Raw genomic sequence first — 18,081 nt, forward strand, 5'->3', positions numbered from 1 at the left:
GCTGATCATCCAAGAGAGTCTCCTGCATTTGCCTTGACCCCAGGAAAGCCTATGGAAGAGTAGAGAATCTGGCAGATTACACCAGAGAAGATCCTAGAAGTCCAACTGTTTATTGAATCTGGTGTGTGTAACTCAGATTTAGTTATTTTCTGCCATGAGGCTTTAGCAGATGTGCTTCCATGGGCTCTGTTCAAAGGAACGGAGTCTCCATAGGAAGCCACCTAAGTCCTTGAGCTCTCGTCGTCTTAAACCCAGGCTGAAAAGTAGGAGCATGCATTTGTCACAGTGAGCCAACTTTGATACGTTATTATTATTTACAGCCCAAACTTTATCCATATCTTCAGAAAGCATGTACCTCCCAGTCGCCTTCACCCATTTTGCCTATCCACTCACGTCCATCATTTTATGCTCGTTTCTATTCCCTTCTGTCCCCTAGCCCTGCTTTCCCTTCCCGTCATTAAGCATTGCTCTTGGTGTGTGTCATTAAATATGCACCTGTGCCCTTTGGTTTCTTATTGTTTGCATTCAGTACCATGTTTTCCAGGTCTTTCTTCCATCCAAGTACTAACCAGGCCCGACCCTGCTTAGCTTCCGAGATCAGACGAGATCAGGCGCGTTCAGGGTGGTATGGCTGTAGACTTTCCAGGTCTTTCTTGTTGCTACATTGTTTCCAGCTGCCTGAAGGTATGACGGTTTCTTTGTAAGCGTCTGTCACGTTGTCCCTCAATGCTCTGCCCATTGCGGACTCCCACCCCACAGCCACGAGCAGCGAGCATCCTGCTCTGTGTGCCCAAGGGCTCCGTGCCAGGCCCTCTGTGGGCTGTGTGCCCAGGAGTGGGGCCGTGGGTCATGGGGTGCATGCATGCAAAGTCACCCAAGTTCTGTGGAGTTGTTTGACGATGGCTGTGCTGGTTCATGCTCCCACCAGCAGGGCCCATGGGTGTCTGTGCTCCCACCTCCTTTCTGAATCTTGTGCTGAGCAGCTCTGGTGCCGCACGTAGTACCTTGCGTGTGCGTGTGCACGTGCCGCGTGATCCTGCGGCTGTGGAGGGATGCCGTGTTACGGTTGCTTGTCCTTGGTCCCCCACCCTTCTCCTTCCCAAACTGCATTCTTCCCACTTTTGGAACCTTCTGTTAAGCTCACTATTCCTGGGAAGCGTTCTGGATTAACCCTACCTGCTCTACTCCTAACTCTTGATGATTCTAGAATGCTCTGGCCATGTGTGCCTCCATTGTTTTCCTAGGGCTGCTGTAACAAAGTAGCACAAGCTGGATTACTTAGAACAACAAAAATGTATTTTCTCATGATTCTTGAGGTCCGAAGTGAGCGTGTGAGCAGGGCCACGCCCCCTTGTTGCCTCTTAGGGTCCGGGTAGCATCCTTGCCTCTTCCTAGCTCCTGAAGGGGGCCGGCACTGCTTCAGTGTCTGCCTCCGTCCTCTTATGGAGGTCTTCCCTGGGTCCACATTTCTCTCTTAAGAACACTAGTCGTCGGTTTCAGGGCCACTCTCCTCCAGTGCAACCTCATTTTAATCTGACTTCATTCACAGGTTCTGAGGCTGTGAAATTTTGAGATGTGCTATTCAACCTAGGATAGCGCTGTGGGCGGGTATACTGAAGAATGTTCCTGTCCCCATGCTGAGGCTGCTTCAGGTGTAAGAGACCCGGTGCTTCAGGGTCCTCGTTGAATTCTCACATCTTGGCTTGATTCCTTTGATTTTGGGCCTGGGTCTTTCCATTGGAAAATTCGAGTGTCGGCAGCCGGCCTTTACTTAAGGATTGTACTAATTTGCAAGACGAGCAAATGGAGTACCTACTGGGTCGAGTTGGTCCCCACTGGATGAAGCCCCTTTCTGTGTTTTGGGCCAGAGTCATCAGAAGATGCTTTTTCTCAGGTAAGTAAAAGTCTCCGGTAGCTGGACGCCATCATTTGTCACCTTGCCTTGCGCTAGTGCCCTTGCGAGTACGATAATTGGGGAAGAGCTGCACAGATGACAGGACCATGGTGTGACGTTCACAAATGCCAGCTTGTAGCAAAGACCTAGTTATGGACTGGGTGTGAATTATGGGCCATAATTAAGGCTTTTGTCAGTCATGTTACCCAATTAGAACACACATAATTGTAAGTAAGACTTTTTTTTTTTTTTTAAGAATAATTGCTTCTCAAAAGTGTGATATTACAGGACTAGCCGAGTAAGATCTGGAACGATTTCCAAATGAATGCTGCAAACGTGTTAAGAACAAAGGTGGACACTTGGCCTCCTTCAGATATGTTCTCTGATACTCTGGAGGCCTGAAATCTGACAAGGGTCTTGCTGGGCTAAAATCAGCGTGTCAGCAGGGCTTTGTTCCATCTGTTTCCTTGACTTTTCCAGGGTCTGTTAGTCCCCTGCATTCCTTAGCTCATGGCCTCCTTCCTGCCATCACACTGACTCTGACCCTGCTTTGTCCCTTTTTTACTTATAGGGACCCTTGTGATTACCTTGGGCCCCCAAGGGTAGTCCAGGATGATCTCCTCATCTCCATACCCTTGATTTAATCACATGTGCCGTGTCCCTTTCACCACATGGGGCAGAATTCCCTTAAGACCTATTCATAGGTTCCTGGGCTTAGGAGGTGGACATTCTTGAGGGATTCGGCGTACTGTAGAGGCTATCATAGGGTTGTCATTTACCTTTTATTTTTTGAAGATTTTTCAATAATCTCTACACCTAACTTCGGGCTCAAACTCACAACCCTGAGATCAGGAGTTGCGTGTTCTACCGACTGAGCCAGTCAGGTGCCCCTACCTTTTTTTATTGAAGTGTCATTAAGATACAGTATTAGCTTCAGGTACAACATGATTCCACAGTTCTGTGCATTACTCAGTGCTCACCACGGTAAGGGTAGTCCCTGTCTGTCACCATATGACGTTATTAAAATATTATTGACTGTATTCCCTATGCTGTACCTATGCTAAACCTCCACGACATGTTTACTTTGTAATTGGAAGTTTGTACCTCTTAGTCCCCTCCATCTGCTTTGCCCAGCCCCCCGACCTCCCCTACCAGTTCTCTGCATTTAAGAGTCTGTTTCTTTGTTGGTTTGTTTTTTACATTCCACATATAAGTGAAATCATATGGTTAGTCTTTCTTTCTCTGACTTATTTCCCTTAGCATAATACCCTCTTTGTCCATTCATGTTGTTACAGATGGCAAGATCTCACTCTTCTTAATGGCTGGGTAATGTTCCATTGTGTGTGTGTGTGTGTGTGTGTGTGTGTGTGTGTGTTTGTGTACACACACCACATCTTCTTCATCCGTTCGTCTGTTGATGGACACTTGGGCTGCTTCCATAATTTGGCTATTGTAGATAATGCTGCAAAAAACATAGGGTGCATGTATCCCTTAGAATTAGTGTTTTTGTTTTCTTTGGGTAAAGACCCAGTAGTGGAATTACTGGATCATATGGTAGATCTATTTTTAACATTTTGAGAAACCTCTGTACTGTTCCACAGTGGCTGTACCAGTTTGAATTCCCACCAACAGAGCAAGAGGGTTCCTTTTTCTCCACACCCTCACCGACACTTGTTACTTCTGGTCTTTTTGATACTAGCCATTCTGACAGGTGTAAGAGAATATCTCATTGTGGTTTCGATCTGTATTTCCCCGATGACTGGTGATGTTGAGCCTCATTTCATGTGTCTGTTGGCCATCTGGATTTCTTCTTTGGAAAAATGCCTACTCAGGTCCTCTGCCCATTTTTAATTGGATTGTGGGTTTTTATTCTGGATATTAACCCCTTATTGGATATATCATTTGCAAATATCTTCTCCCATTCACTTGGCTGCCTTTCTATTTTGTTGGTTTCCTTTCCTGTGCAAAAGCTTTTTATTTTGATGCAATCCCAGTACTTAATGTTTGCTTTTGTTTCCCTTGCCTGGGGAAACACATCCATGAATATATTACTAAGTGCACTGTCCAAGAGCTGACTGTGTGGTCTTTAGGCGTTTTGTGATTTCTCACATTTAGCTTATTATCTTTGGTGGTTATCTTTGAATTACATTGTTTAAAAAACTTTTGAATATAAAATTAGTAATCTCAGAAAATAAGAAAATAGGCATCACCCGTGGATAATTACCATTAACATTTTGGTATATATTATTCCAGGCTTTATGAGAACAAGAAATGAGCAAACCTAGAGGAGGTGGGTGGGGTGGGGGTAGATACCGAGGCCCTCAGAAGCTATTGTAAGGACTCAGGCATTTGCTTGCCCCTTGCCCCCAGGGAGGTATATCTTACTGTAGTCTACAGCAGCCCCAGAAGTTTCCTTGTGTCCCTAGGAATCTCCCTCTGCCCTTGTCCCCTTCCTCAACAATCATTGCTCTGTTTTCTGTCACTATAGATTAGTTTGCATTTTCTAGCATTTCATAGAAATGGGATCGTGTAGCATGTTCTCTCTTTTTGGTCTGGCTTCTGGCACTCAGTGTGATGATCCTAAACCTTATCCACATTCATTCATTCCTTTTCCTCCCGGAAACGAGGGAATTCTCCTTTGTGAAGGGCTCGGTGTTACTGAAAGAAAACACTGGGCAAGGTGACTTCATTTGACAAAGACGGCGCAGGTGCCCTGAGAACTCACCACGTCCAGCCTTGCTTCAGATGCCATGGAAGAGAAGAGGCACGAGAGCTGGCCCCAGACCTCCCAGACACCCTTTCTGTGGAGAAGATTACCATAAAAGGGAGTTAGAGTTCAGGTAGCCTGAGTTGTTTCTTTGACAGAGGTGCCAAGACGATTCCGTGAGTAGTGCTGTGTCGCAACGTGCAACATTCGGTGCTATGTGCTCGTGGAATGTTTCTAACTGTGGGGTCAATGTCAGGTGCATTTGGGGGATGAAGGTGGTCTGCAGAATTACTGAGGTTCTTCATGGTGACTGTTCCCATGGCTGAGCCTGGCTTGGTTCATGATTTAAAGGACATATTTGGGCTGGAAAGAAGCTTAAAAAGTAGATACATTGGATTCTGCTGCATGCCACAGGAAACTTTCTTTGTGTGCCTCCCCTTCCCTCTAAACTGAATGGGAATGTTCAACAATGTAGACTTGTAGGATGCTTGTCATCTCATGGATTTTTAAAAATTGTCTTGTTGGGCGACTGGGGGGCTCAGAAGGTTGGGCGTCTGCCTTCGGCTCAGGTCGTGATCCCAGGGTCCTGGGATGGAGCCCCATGTTGGGCTCCCTGCTCAGTGGAGAGCCTGCTTCTCCCTGTCCTTATACTACTCCCCTGCTTGTGCTTGCGCGTGGTCTCTCTCTCTTTCAAATAAATAAAATTTTTAAAAAATTGCCTTGTATGGGGCGCCTGGGTGGCTCAGTGGGTTAAAGCCTCTGCCTTTGGCTCAGGTCATGATCCCAGGGTCCTGGGATCGAGCCCCGCATCGGGCTCTCTGCTTGGCAGGGAGCCTGCTTCCTCCTCCTTCTCTCTTTGCCTGCCTCTCTGCCTACTTGTGATCTCTATCTGTCAAATAAAATAAATAAAATCTTTTAAAAAAAAATTGCCTTGTATCCTCAAAATATCTCTGCCCTCAGCGTCCGCCATCAGCTTGTGTACAGAGCAGTGAAAGGGGCAAGTTCAGCTGAACCGCTGTCATTTTGTTTTGCACAGTGTTAAATAGCTTATTAAATTTATATTCTTTCACACAACTGGCTGATTTGGGGATTCAGTTAGCCAAATCCAGCACACACAGGCCTGGATATGTTCCTCGAAATTGCCGTAGAGCCCAAAACACCAGTCTCCCCTTCTCCACAGATGTGAAAACCCAGGGTGCACGGGGGACTGTGTGTCTCCTTCTGAAGGTTTGTGTTGAAGGATGGACCAGGCCGATCGCTGCCTTCAAGGATAAGCCCGAGAAGCGGCTTACGGACCAGCATGGGTTTATACCCATAGGATGGCTCTTTCTGGTTTTTGACACTTCTCCCCTGATTGCTTAGTCACTGTTTACAGAGCGCCACACAAGTGCCAAGGGCTGGCAGGGCTTTGTCCCCTAATTGTGTAGACAGCTGTTGAATTTGTCACTGTTGACAGAAGCAGCAATCTGCCGCTGGGTGTATCAGGGAAGGGAATTAGAGCGGACCGTTCCTTGCAGATTGGACAGATGGAGCAGGTCAATGGGGAGAAGTCCTCCCAGTGAGGGAGGAAGGGATTGAGGCAGAAAGTGAGGGGTGTGGCAGGGACATGAGATCTCCTGGTACTGTTAAGTGGTGACTGTCACCGTATGATCCGGATGTCTCAGTGACTGACTTGGGCAACAGGGGACAGACTTTTTCTTTGTAGGGGCAGAGGATCCAGGCCACTTTGGGGGTCAACACAAAAGAGACCTTTCCCACAACCCAGTTTTCCCGATGTGTGACCTTCGAGTCACCTGCCTGGACCCCCGACCCAGGTGCCTGAGAGAGGCTGAAGAGGCTCATCGGCGTGGTCAGTCTGTTCTGATGGAGAAGCTCCGAGTCCCGCATTGGAGTTTGCTGTGTTCTCAGGGGTGAATGATCAGGCCACATTTCAGGTTGTGCCCAAAGTCAATATGCTCTGAGATTGTTGACTTCATTTTTGTGATGTTTGTTTTTAAGAAACCATCACTCACTGTTACTTCTGGTGATTTTTAAGTGTGGAGAGAAACCTGTAACGTGATGTGTCCGTGTCGTGCGGCCAGTCTGCAACTTGGCCCATTAAACAGCAGCTCCTCATTTCCTCTCCTCCGAGCCCCTGGCAGCCACAGTTCTACTTTCTGTCTATGAATTTGATTACCCTAGGGACCTCCTATAAGTGGAATCACTCAGTATTTGTCCTTTTGTGACTGGCTGATTTCACTTAGCATAATGTCTTCAAGATTCATCTGTGTTGTAATCACTTGCTGATATTTTACTTCTTATTCTAGTTCACATTTTCTAGGATTTTCAGAACGGACCCACATTACCTGAAAACAGATAAGAGAAATGACATTAAGCAGAGACCTCGTACAAGATAGGGCCTGCAGAGAGAGGCGGGCAGGGGTCAGATCAGACTGGGCCTTGCAGGCCACAGTTAAGCGTGTGGAATTTACACTCTGAGCAGGGAAATGATGTGCCATGATGTTTGTTTAAAAAGGAAAAAGGGGGGGGGGCGCCTGGGTGGCTCAGTGGGTTAAGCCTCTGCTTTCAGTCAGGTCATGATCCCAGGGTCCTGGGATGAAGCCCCACATCGGGCTTCCTGCCCGGCAGGAAGCCTGCTTCTCCCTCTCTCCTTCCTTGTGTTCCCTCTCTCGCTGTGTCTCCCTCTGTCAAATACATAAATAAAATCTTAAAAAAAAAAAAGGAAAAAGGGTGTGTCCCCACATGCCATGTGGAGAACGGGCTGGGGTAGGGATTAGACATGTACGGGCCACAGGGATGGCTCCTGGGGTTGTCCAGGTAAGAGATGATGGCTGTAGTGGGGATGTGGAGAAGTGGGTGGCCCGAGGGCTTGTTGTAGTAGTAGAGTCGAGGATTCATGATGATATCACAGCTGTGAGCATGAGCGAGCTGTCCAGGACGATGCGCAGGTTGCTGGCTTGGACAATGGGGTGGGGTGGCTGTGGCATTCAGTGAAACGGGAGGGACCCAGGAAAAGGTCTAGGTTGGAGGGGCAAGCGCAGGTGTTTGGTTTGGGACATGCTGAGTGGCTGTGAGACCGGGGGGCGGGGGGAAGCTGGGATGTACAGCCAAAAGAGGGTTTTCTAGCTTCAAATGGGAGAGCTTTGAGCATGTTTAGAAACAGATGGGATAATACTTCCCAAATTGATCTGCAGACTCAAGGCCATTCCAGTCAAAATCCCAGCAGCCTCCTTTGTAGAAATGGACGAGATGATCCTAAAATTCATGAAGAAAGGATAGTCTTTTTTTTTTGTTGTTCAATTTAGTTTTTTTTTTATTTAATTTTTTTATTTTTTTCAGCATAACAGTATTCATTATTTTTGCACCACACCCAGTGCTCCATGCAATCCGTGCCCTCTACAATACCCACCACCTGGTGCCCCCAACCTCCCACCCCCCACCCCTTCAAAATTCTCAGATCGTTTTTCAGAGTCCATAGTCTCTCATGGTTCACCTCCCCTTCCAATTTCCCTCAACTCCCTTCTCCTCTCCATCTCCCCTTGTCCTCCATGCTAAGGATAGTCTTTTTAACAGCCAGCTCAGGGATGAATGGATTTCTGTGTGCCAAAAAAAAAGTTGGATGCCTACCTCACACCACACACACACACACACACACGCACACGCACACACACGCACACACACGATTAGCTCAGAATGGATCTGAGATTCATAGGTAAGAACAGAAACTATAAAATTCGTGGAGGAGGAAAACACGGAGTGAATCTTCATGCCCTTGGTTAGTCAAAGCCTTTTTGGGTTGGCACCAAAAGCCCAGGTGCTGAAAGAAAAAAGCGCTCATGCAAATCCTATATCTGCTAAGAGACTTCGGTCTGGATCATATAAAGAACACTTACAACCCAACAATAAAGACAAAGAATCCAGTTAAAAACAAAACAAAACAGGAAATGGATCTGAATAGACCACTCTTCATGGGTCTTTTTTCTTCTCACTTGCACTATGGCAAAAGTACTCTTGGGTAAGAGGAGTTTTCCCCTCTTCCAGGCCGCTAGTCAGGGGGGAATCTTCCTTAAAAGCCGCTTCTGTTTTCTGACTGATCCAAAAACCAATTACCAGGAACAGCTGGATTCCCAAGAAGCCCTTCCGGTTGAGAGAGTTAGGCCTCCCCCTTAATTGTCTTCCTCACTTGGAGGCACTCTCTGGTTTTTAAAGTGCTTCCAGGACAAACTGCATGGGTTTTCCTTGGCAGAAGATTTTGTCTGTTCACTGGTGTAAAGAAGTAGTTGTAAGTGTTGTGCGCTGGACATAGCTGGGCTTGGGTTTCCAATCAAAGCCTCTTCCAGAAGAGTGGTTAATTAGAGGCTGTGGACTGAGCACTGTTCCAGACAAGGCCCTGTGGTATATGGGGGGCATGCGGAAAGGGCCCAGTCCCTGTCTTTAAAGAATTTACAGTCCACTGTGAGGGTGACGGGTCTAGTTATACCTGGTTTACTTAGCATGAAGGCTGAAGCATGACCAGTGTGATGAGGTTTACCTGGTGGGGGGTGGGCCCCAGATGGGCTGCATGGAGGAAGCACCCCTGTATGCTGACGATCTGTATACAAAGAAGGGAATTGGGCCAAAGAGAGCAGTGGGCCTCGAGGTAGAAGAGCACAGAGAACGCTTGGGTTTTGAATGCTAGGCACAAAGAGTTAGGGCTTGATTCTTTAGGCAATGGGGAGCAATTGGTAGGTTTTGAGTTAACAGCAGTGACCCAAGTAGATCTTTTTATCGCAGCTTTTGGGCAACAGAACAGAGAAAAGACTCAAGCTGAGGAGGGCAGCTGGAGGACTGTTCCTACAATTGAGATGAGAAATTAAGGGAGTGGCCATGGAAGTGGAGCTCATGGAATGGAGAGGAGAGCTCTTTTGGTAGCGAAATACCTACAACTTGGTCATGGATGGATCACAGATGAAGGAAGGATCAAGAAGAATAGCCAGGCTTTTGATTCAGGATCGTAGGTGGATGGTAAGGCACTCGCTGGAGCTCGGAAGGGGAGGGAAGACAGAGGCTGGTCGGGTGTGTTTCTCCAGAGGAGTTGTGGAAGTCTCCCTTGAATAGCGTGGCCTACAGGATTGGATTTCTGGAGAAAGGTCTGTGTTGGGGACGTACAGGAGCTGCCGTGGGCTGGCTGCTCTGGTCTCCCTTTGCGCAGGCCTGGCCAGGTGCCAAGGCTGAGATCTTGATGGGCTTGTCCAGTATAAACTCTGATTCTGTCTCCGAGCCTGCTGATGAACATGGACGGCGGAGCACCTAGCTGATGCTGGACCTGGTGACACGATTGCTTTACTTTGCCTTTGAAGTTAATTGGGTAGATCGGGCTCTCTGTCCAGGCCGGCTCTTTAAGGAGCCATGATACGAGCCAGGCTTCTCCCAAACCCATCTGTACTACATAATGAACTGTCTTGCACTTCTGTACACCAACAACAAGACAAAGAAGGAGAAATTAAGGAGTCAGTCCCCTTTACAACTGCACCCAAAACCAAGATACCTAGGAATAAACCTAACCAAAGAGACAAAGAATCTGCGCTCAGAAAACTATAAAGTATTCATGAAAGAAATTGAGGAAGACACAAAAAAATGGAAAAAACGTTCCATGCTCATGGATTGGAAGAACAAATATTATGAAAATATCTATGCTACCTAAAGCAATCTATACATTGAATGCAATCCCTATTAAAGTACCATCAGCTTTTTTCAAAGAAATGGAACAAATAATCCTAGAATTTATATGGAACCAGAAAAGACCTCGGCTAGCCAGAGGGATGTTGAAAAAGAAAGCCAGAGTTGGCGGCATCATAGTCATAATGGAATTCCCCTGTTTTTGTTCAGCCGACTTGAACCCACCCCCCCTCCAGTAGACCATTTAGGATATTTGCTTTATCTCTAAAATGACCGGGTTGGACTAGGTGATCTTCCAGGTCCTGTTTAGTTATGCATGGCTCTGATTTGGAAATTTCAATCTGGGCAGCATCAACCAGAGACCGCTTCCCGCCTCACTTAAGAAATCAGGCGCATCTCCTCTTTGACACTTACGTTAATATTGGCTGCAGGGGTAGGAAAGGCCACGTGCATTGGTGTTGGTCAAGAGCCTGTGGTTTAGGAGGGTGTGGGGATGGCCAGTGGTATTGTTGTGACATGTAAGCTTGGGGAATCAAGGCACATGAGTAGGATCTAAAGTTCATCAGACACGGGGTGATTCAGGTCCGAGCGTGGCTTTGCTGTCTCTGCATCTATTAAGCTTTTGAACATTTTAATCACTCTCCTATATGCTGTTTATTCATGCGTATGCTTTGAGGGCCTCCTACTTAGTAATGGGTCTAGTACTGGGTTTTACTTAATGTGAAATGTAATAATTACAGCTCACATGTGACAGACGCGTGTGTGTCACATTTGGCACTCGCCCCACTCTGTGTAAGGACCAGTTTCCTCTCCGCATCAGCTTAGCCGCAGGAGCATCTGGTGAGGCGTCCACGTTACAGATGAGGAAACAAGCACTGAGCCATCCCTGCCCGGGGTTTTTCTGCGAGTGAGCGACCGAGCTGGGACCTCTGCACCCAGGCTCTTTGGCTCCAAAGCTGGTCACTGGTACTGCTGTCCTTGGACCCGCCTTGGACCAGAGCTGGGCTCGAGTTTGTGATGGTACACCAGCGGTAGCACCCTGAGCAAGGCGCTCAGTGTCTTGCGCTGTGACCCTGGGGGGCTGAGTCGGTGGAGCCTCCGACTCCTGATTTCGGCTCAGGTCATGCTCTCTGGGTCGTGACACCCGGCCCTGCATCGGGTTCTGTGCTCAGCGGGGAGGCTGCTCCTCCTCCTCTTCCTCTCCCTCTGTCCCTTTTCCTGCTCGCTCGCTCGCTCGTTTGCTCTCTCTCTCTAAAAATAAATAAACTAGTCCCCGTTGCCCCCCATACTCCATTTTTTCTCTGGAAGAAGAATCCGCCGGCTCTCAGCTCTGACTTCTACAGAAGAGGTCATCCCTACAGCCATTCTGGGCACCTTTGGGATTTCCTCAGAACAGCTGTCATAGACCTTTACCTTTCCGGGTGGAAAGGAGGAATGAGGATGTCCTTTATTTTTTGTCAGGGTCTGACACTCAGACCTGAGCTAGAATCAAGGAGTCTCCACTCTTTACTGACTGTGCTACCCAGGCGGCCCCGGACACTGTCCTTTAAATCAGCAAAGTGACTTAAGCACTTTGTGAAAAAGATTCCTCCTTCCACCTTTTAAATCAGTTTGCTTGCCATGTACATAGACAGGCCACTGGGATGCTTCCCAGAAATCTGTAGACAGACTTTTGGCCGAGGCGCCTTGCTTCCCAAGTTCCCCTTGACACAGGTACCTGGGGCCAGGTGTGGCGCTCGGGGACCTGCAGTCGGCTGCCTGGGTCGCACTGCAGCTGTGAGGGCATGATGCCTTCCCGTCACTGTTGTCCTCTCTGGGAGTGCTTTAAATTTTATTCATGAAACTAGTGGGAGCTCAGGTGGCGGTAGCTAAATCCATTTAGTAATCAGAATTGGAGGGAAACCATTTTCATGTTCCCTTGCAATGCAGCAGTGCTTAGCTAACCCAGAAGATATTAATTACTCAGCGTGCTTCGAGGTGTAAAAGCATAAATTTATCCAGACAGATGTGTTCGAATCTAGATTGAGGCAACAAGAGTTAAAACGGTGCAGAAATTCAGGGAAATCAGCGCCTAGCATAACTGAGCGTTTTGGGTTTGTTCCCTGCCCCCCCCCCCCCCCCCCCCCGTCTAGCACGAGGTGGGCAAGGGCTACCTCACTTGTTTGTGTTAGGGAGGGAGAGAAACGACTTTTGCCAGAGACATTTGTAAAGTTGACCATGCGTGGCGGTGAGTTCGTCGCATAGATTTCCCACAAGAAGCAGTTTGTAGGAATGTTCTTCCCTGCCCCTCCTCCTCCCCCCCCCGTAGGTTTTCCTTTTCTGACTCACAGCCCCAGCTGCCCTCTGCCAGGGAGGACAGGGAAACACAGGGCCCTGTGAGCAGCCACATCACAGGAGGTCTTATTGCATGGCTCATTTCAGGTTAAACCAAGCTGTGACCCCACGCCCACCCCTCCATAAGCAGGCTCAGTCACTCGGGACTGGGTTTAGTCTTATTCCTCCTGAACCCCGGTGATCAAGGGGCTTGTACCATAGTCCTATCTATTAAGGGGTCATTCATTAAGGGGTCATGGTTTGACCCCTCGGGTCCCAATTTGATTCTGGCCTATTTTCTCGTGGGTCTTCCCTGCATTTTGGTATTGACCTCATGTCAGCTGAGCCCATTTCCTCCTTGAGAAGGGGTATGGATTCAGGTGCCGGCCCTATGCCCAGCATGGGTCCTGGCTGCCTCTGCCGTTCGTAATCCAGCAAGGAGCAGACCCGTTCCTCTGCAGAGAGGACTTGACTTTTGGCATGAAACCCAAATGGATTTGTCACGAAGTACTAACAGGTCCTCTCTACTGGTAATTGTCTGCGAACAGATCGAAGGTCCTCTCACAGAAGGACCAAGTTTGGTTAATCACAGTGAACACACCTGTTTGGCATTTGCGTGGAGACCACCAAGTCCAGGTCTCTGCTTGAAGTAGCTGACTGGCTGGAGCAGCACTGTCCACTGGAACTTTCCATGACGGTGGAGATATTCTTTGGTCCTGTCCAGTGTGGCTCCTGAGCACTTAGAATGTGGCTAGTGTGGCTCAGGAACTGTATTTTAAAGTTTTTTATTGAATTTTGCTTTTAACTGACACGGCCATATGTGGCAAGTGGTTACCATGTTGACCAGAAGGGACAAACACTGGGGCCCCTGGGTGGCTCAGTCATTTGAGCATCTGACTCTTGATTTTGGCTCAGGTCATGATCTCAGGGCTGAGGGATCGAGCCCTGGTGTTGGGCTCCACAGTCAGCATGGAGTCTGTTTGGGTTTCTTTTTCTTTCCCTTTCCCTCTCCCTCTGACCCACCCCACCCCCGAAAAAAAATGGACAAACCTAAATCCCTGACCGATGGATATACTTTCAGGGTGAACTAAGAACAGGTGGGAGGATAAGAGGAGGAGTGATTAGTTCATCAAACCCAAAAGAAGGCTACTAGGGGCATATCAGGTGGGGCTGTCTCGTGGGTCGGACAGTTCAATCAAGGCTTTGGCAGGTGCTGAATTCCAGCCGGTTCTAACAAGGGCCTGCTGTGTCTTGTTTACAGGCCTCATTAAAGTGTACCCTTAGCTTTAGACACCGGTCACTGTGGTGGGTCAGGTTGCAATACGAGATCAGGTTTGTGTTTCTTCCCAAAGGGACAAAATCTACTTCAGGACAGACACAAGCTGCTAGGGTGTCTGTAGGTAGAACTAACACTTTGCTTATCAAATACATCTTAAGGGTATGTACAAGTCCATAGGTAAATTCTGTCTAATGTGAAAGGACATTTTCAGACAGGTGTTACCAGCTCCCTACATGCCTTTTCCATGAAAAGAAATTCGTTGTGGTCCTCTGCAGTGGAACAAAGCAACTTTTCTGCTGAATACTTGAACACTGTCCCCCCAGGTACAGTACTTTGGGGCTTGTAAATTTAACCTGCAGTGAATCACTTTCTAATGTGTGTCTGGTGCCAGAAGGTGAGTCAGTGTCATAAACGTGGAGGATTCCTGTCTGCCTACACCCAAAGTGAGTTGTTAGAGATTGCATACAAGAGACAGAGAACATGACCCTGTTTTAGACCACTTGAGATATAGTATTTCTCATGAGAATATTTGTTCCCATCTTGATTTGGCAGCTGTGCTTGATTGGAGACTCTGAGGAAGTCTTAATTAGCTCTGGGTGTAGATTGATGCTGAATGGTTTTGTCCACAGATGGTTTGGGTCCATTGAATCCAAGGTCAATGAGGGTTTAATAAATACTGCAAAGTTGTGTTCTGTTGCATATTATTATTTGTGCATGATGTTAATTGGAAGAATGAACGTACACTTGCAATTCTTGGGTGAGAAAGTAGGGATAGAGTTTTGAAGGAAGACCCAGTAGGATGATTGGCTTATCATTTTGGAGGGGTTGAGACAGAATTTTATACTGTCATTGTAAGAGAAATATCTGTATCTGATTCAAAACCAATCAGAGAAGGCTTTAAATTAATACACCGTGCTCTTTCTCCCTGACCCCTGTTCTCATTCTTTTTAATAGACTTCATTTTTTGTAGCTGCTTTAGGTTCACAGCAGTATTGAGCAGAAGGTACAGTTTCCTCATATACCTCCTGCCTCCACACTTGCACAGGCCCCTTCCTATCAACACCCCCCCAACCAGTGGTGCACTGGTTACAAGCGATCAACTTACAGTGACATACCATTACCACTCCAAGTCCCTACTTCCCGTTTCACTCTTGGTACTATAGATTGTATGGGTTTGTACAAATTTACACTGACACGTATCCACCATCAGAGTATCATGCAGAATATTTTCACGGCCCTAAAAGTCTTCTGTGTTCCACCTATGCATCCCCTCCCCCCGCCAACCCCTGGCAACCACTGACCTTATTGTCTCCATAGTTTGGTCTTTCCAGAGTTTTAGACAGTTGGAATCATACAGTTTGTCACTTTTACGATTGGCTTCTTTCACTTAGTAATATACATTAAAGGTTCCTCTGTCCGTTCATGGCTTGATACCTCATTTTTTCTTAGCATGAACGAATATTCCATTGTCTGGATGTCCCACAGTTTATCTGGTTGCTTCCAAGTTTTGGCACTTAAGAATAAAGAAATTGTAAACATCTGTGTGCGGGTTTTGTGTGGACATAAGTTTTTAACCCCTTTGGGTAAATATCAAGGAGTACGGTTGCTGGATTGTATGGCATATATGTTTTGTTTTGCTAGAAACCACTACATTGTCTTCCAAAGTGGCTGTGCCATTTTACATTCCCACCAGTAGTTAAGGAGCTCTCCTTTTGTTCCACACCCTTTCTAGCACTTGGAGGTGTCTGCAGTTTGGGCCATTCTCACAGGTGTGTAGTGGTAGCTCATTTTTTGTTTTGTTTTTTTCCGAGTATAATTAACATATAACATACAGTGTTATGTCAGTTTCAGGTACACGTTATAATGATTCCACAGTTCTGTACATTACTAAGTGCTCATCCCCATACGTGCCCTCTTCCTCACCTCCACCTGCCTCCCCCATTCTTCCTGTTCTCTCCGTGTCCTGTCTGGCAACCACCAGTTCTCTGTAGTTAAGAATCTGGGTTTTTTGGTGTTTTTTTTTCTTTGTTCATTTGTTTTGTTTCTTAAATTCTACATATAGGTGACATTATGTGGTATTTATCTCTCTCTGACTGACTTATTTCAGTTAACATTATACCTTCTGGGTCCATCCATGTTGTTGCAAATGGCAAGAGCTCACTCTTTTTGATGGCTGAGTAATATTCCATTCTACTCTGTCAATTTGACTAGTCTAACTACCCATTATAAGTGGGATCATACAGTATTTGCCTTTTTCTGTCTGAGTTATTTCAGTTAGCATGATGCCCTCAAGATCCATACATTTTTTTTTAAAAGGTAGAATTTCCTTTTTTTTAATGGCTGAATAGTACATCACTGTGTGTGTGTGTATGTGTCTTTATCCGTCTGTAGCTATCAATGGAAGCTTACATCGTTTCCTTGTTTGCTTATTGTGAGTAATGCTGCAGTGAACATGGGGGTGCAGAGATCTCTTTGAGAGCGTGATTTCATTTCATTCGGATGTGTACCCAGAACTGGGACTCACTGGATTGTGGTAGTTCTAGTTTTCTTTTGTTGAGGACCCTCCATACTGTTTTTCATTAGTGGTTGTACCAATTTACTTTCCTGTTAACAGTACATAAGGGTGCCTTTTCCTCCACATTCTTGTCAACACGTATCTTTTGGATACTAGCCATTCCAATAGGTGTGGGGTGATCTCTCACTGCAGTTTTGATTTGCAGTTCTCTGAAGATCAGTGATCTTGAGCATCTTTTAACAGGCATGTTGGCCACCTGGAGGTCTTCTTTGGAGAAGTATCTATTTAGAACCACATAAAGTGGGCCTGGACCCTAGGTCTGCAGGGAATGATGAGGCACGAGGGGCAGCTGGGGTGCCGTCCAGTTTTTAATCAGGTTGTTTAAGTTTTAAGCATTCTTTGTCTATTTTGTATAATGGCTCTTTATCAGATGTGCCTTTGGTAAATATTTCCTTCCAGCCTGTGCCTTGTCTATTCCGTCTCTCGATCGTGCTTTTCACAGAGAAGTTGTTTTTAATTTTAATGAGGTCCAGCTTACCAAGTTTTTCCACGGGTCATGCTTTTGGTGTTACTTCTAAAAACGTCATTGCGAAACCCAAGTCATTTAGGTTTTTTCCTGTTTTGCTTCTAGGAGATTTATCATTTTGTGTTTCATATTTAAGTCTGTGATCCATTTCGAGTTAATGTTTGTGAAGGATGTAAAGTCTAAGTCTGGTTTCGGGTTTTTTGTTTGTTTTTCTTTTCTTTTTTTTGCAGGTGGTTATCCTGTCATTCTGGTTCCATTTGTTGAATAGACTGTATTTTCTCCATTGTGTTGCTTTTTCTCCTTTGTAAAACATCAGTTGACTATATTTATATGGGTCTATCTCTGAGCTCTCTATTCTGTTCCATTAATGTGTTTGTCTCTCTTTTGCTAATACTACACTATCTTGACTACTGTAACTTTACAGTAAGTGTTGAAGTTGGGTAGTGTCAGTCCTCCTATCTTCTTCTTTTCCTTCAGTATTGTATTGGCTATTTAGGGTCTTTGTCCTCTGCACATAAACTTTTCTTTCTTTATTTTTTAAAAGATTTTATTTATTTATTTGACAGAGATCACAAGTAGGCAGAGAGGCAGGCAGAGTGAGTGGGGGGGAAGCAGGCTCCCTGCCGAGCAGAGAACCCGATGCAGGACTTGATCCCAGAGATCATGACCTGAGCCAAAGGCAGAGGCTTAAGCCAATGAGCCACCCAGGCGCCCTGTACATAAACTTTTCAATCAGTTTCTCCATATTTACAAAATAACTTGCTGACGTTTTGATTGTGATTGCACTGAATCTGTAAATCAGGTTGGGAAACTGACATGTTGACAGTATTGTGTCATCTTATCCATGAACATGGAATATCTCTCCATTTATTTAGTCCTTCATTGATTTCTTTTGTAACAGTTTTATAGTTTTATTCATATAGATCTTCTGTATGTTTTGTTAGATTTATACCAGACATTTCTTTTGGGGGGCTGCTAATATTGGGGCTGTGTTTTTTTTTTTAACATTTTATTTATTTGACAGACAGATCATAAGTAGGCAGAAAGGCAGGCAGAGAGAGGAGGAAGCCGGCTCCCCATTGATCAGAGAGCCCGATGCGGGGCTCCATCTCAGGAACCTGAGATCATGACCTAAGCCAAAGGCAGAGGCTTTAACCCACTGAGCCACCCAGGCGCCCCTAGTGTTGTG

The 18,081-nt window shown here is 46.2% G+C and overlaps 1 protein-coding gene and 1 pseudogene across 7 annotated transcripts in view; one reads left to right on the forward strand and one right to left on the reverse strand.

The window, feature by feature from the left end:
- CD99L2 (CD99 molecule like 2) overlaps positions 1-18,081 on the forward strand; it is an 89,198-nt gene that overhangs the window by 21,131 nt on the left and 49,986 nt on the right. The window lies entirely within an intron of this gene.
- Positions 521-639, reverse strand: LOC125092563 (uncharacterized; annotated as a pseudogene).

The sequence above is a fragment of the Lutra lutra genome, chromosome X, assembly GCF_902655055.1.
Source record: "Lutra lutra chromosome X, mLutLut1.2, whole genome shotgun sequence".
Lineage (NCBI taxonomy): Eukaryota > Metazoa > Chordata > Mammalia > Carnivora > Mustelidae > Lutra > Lutra lutra.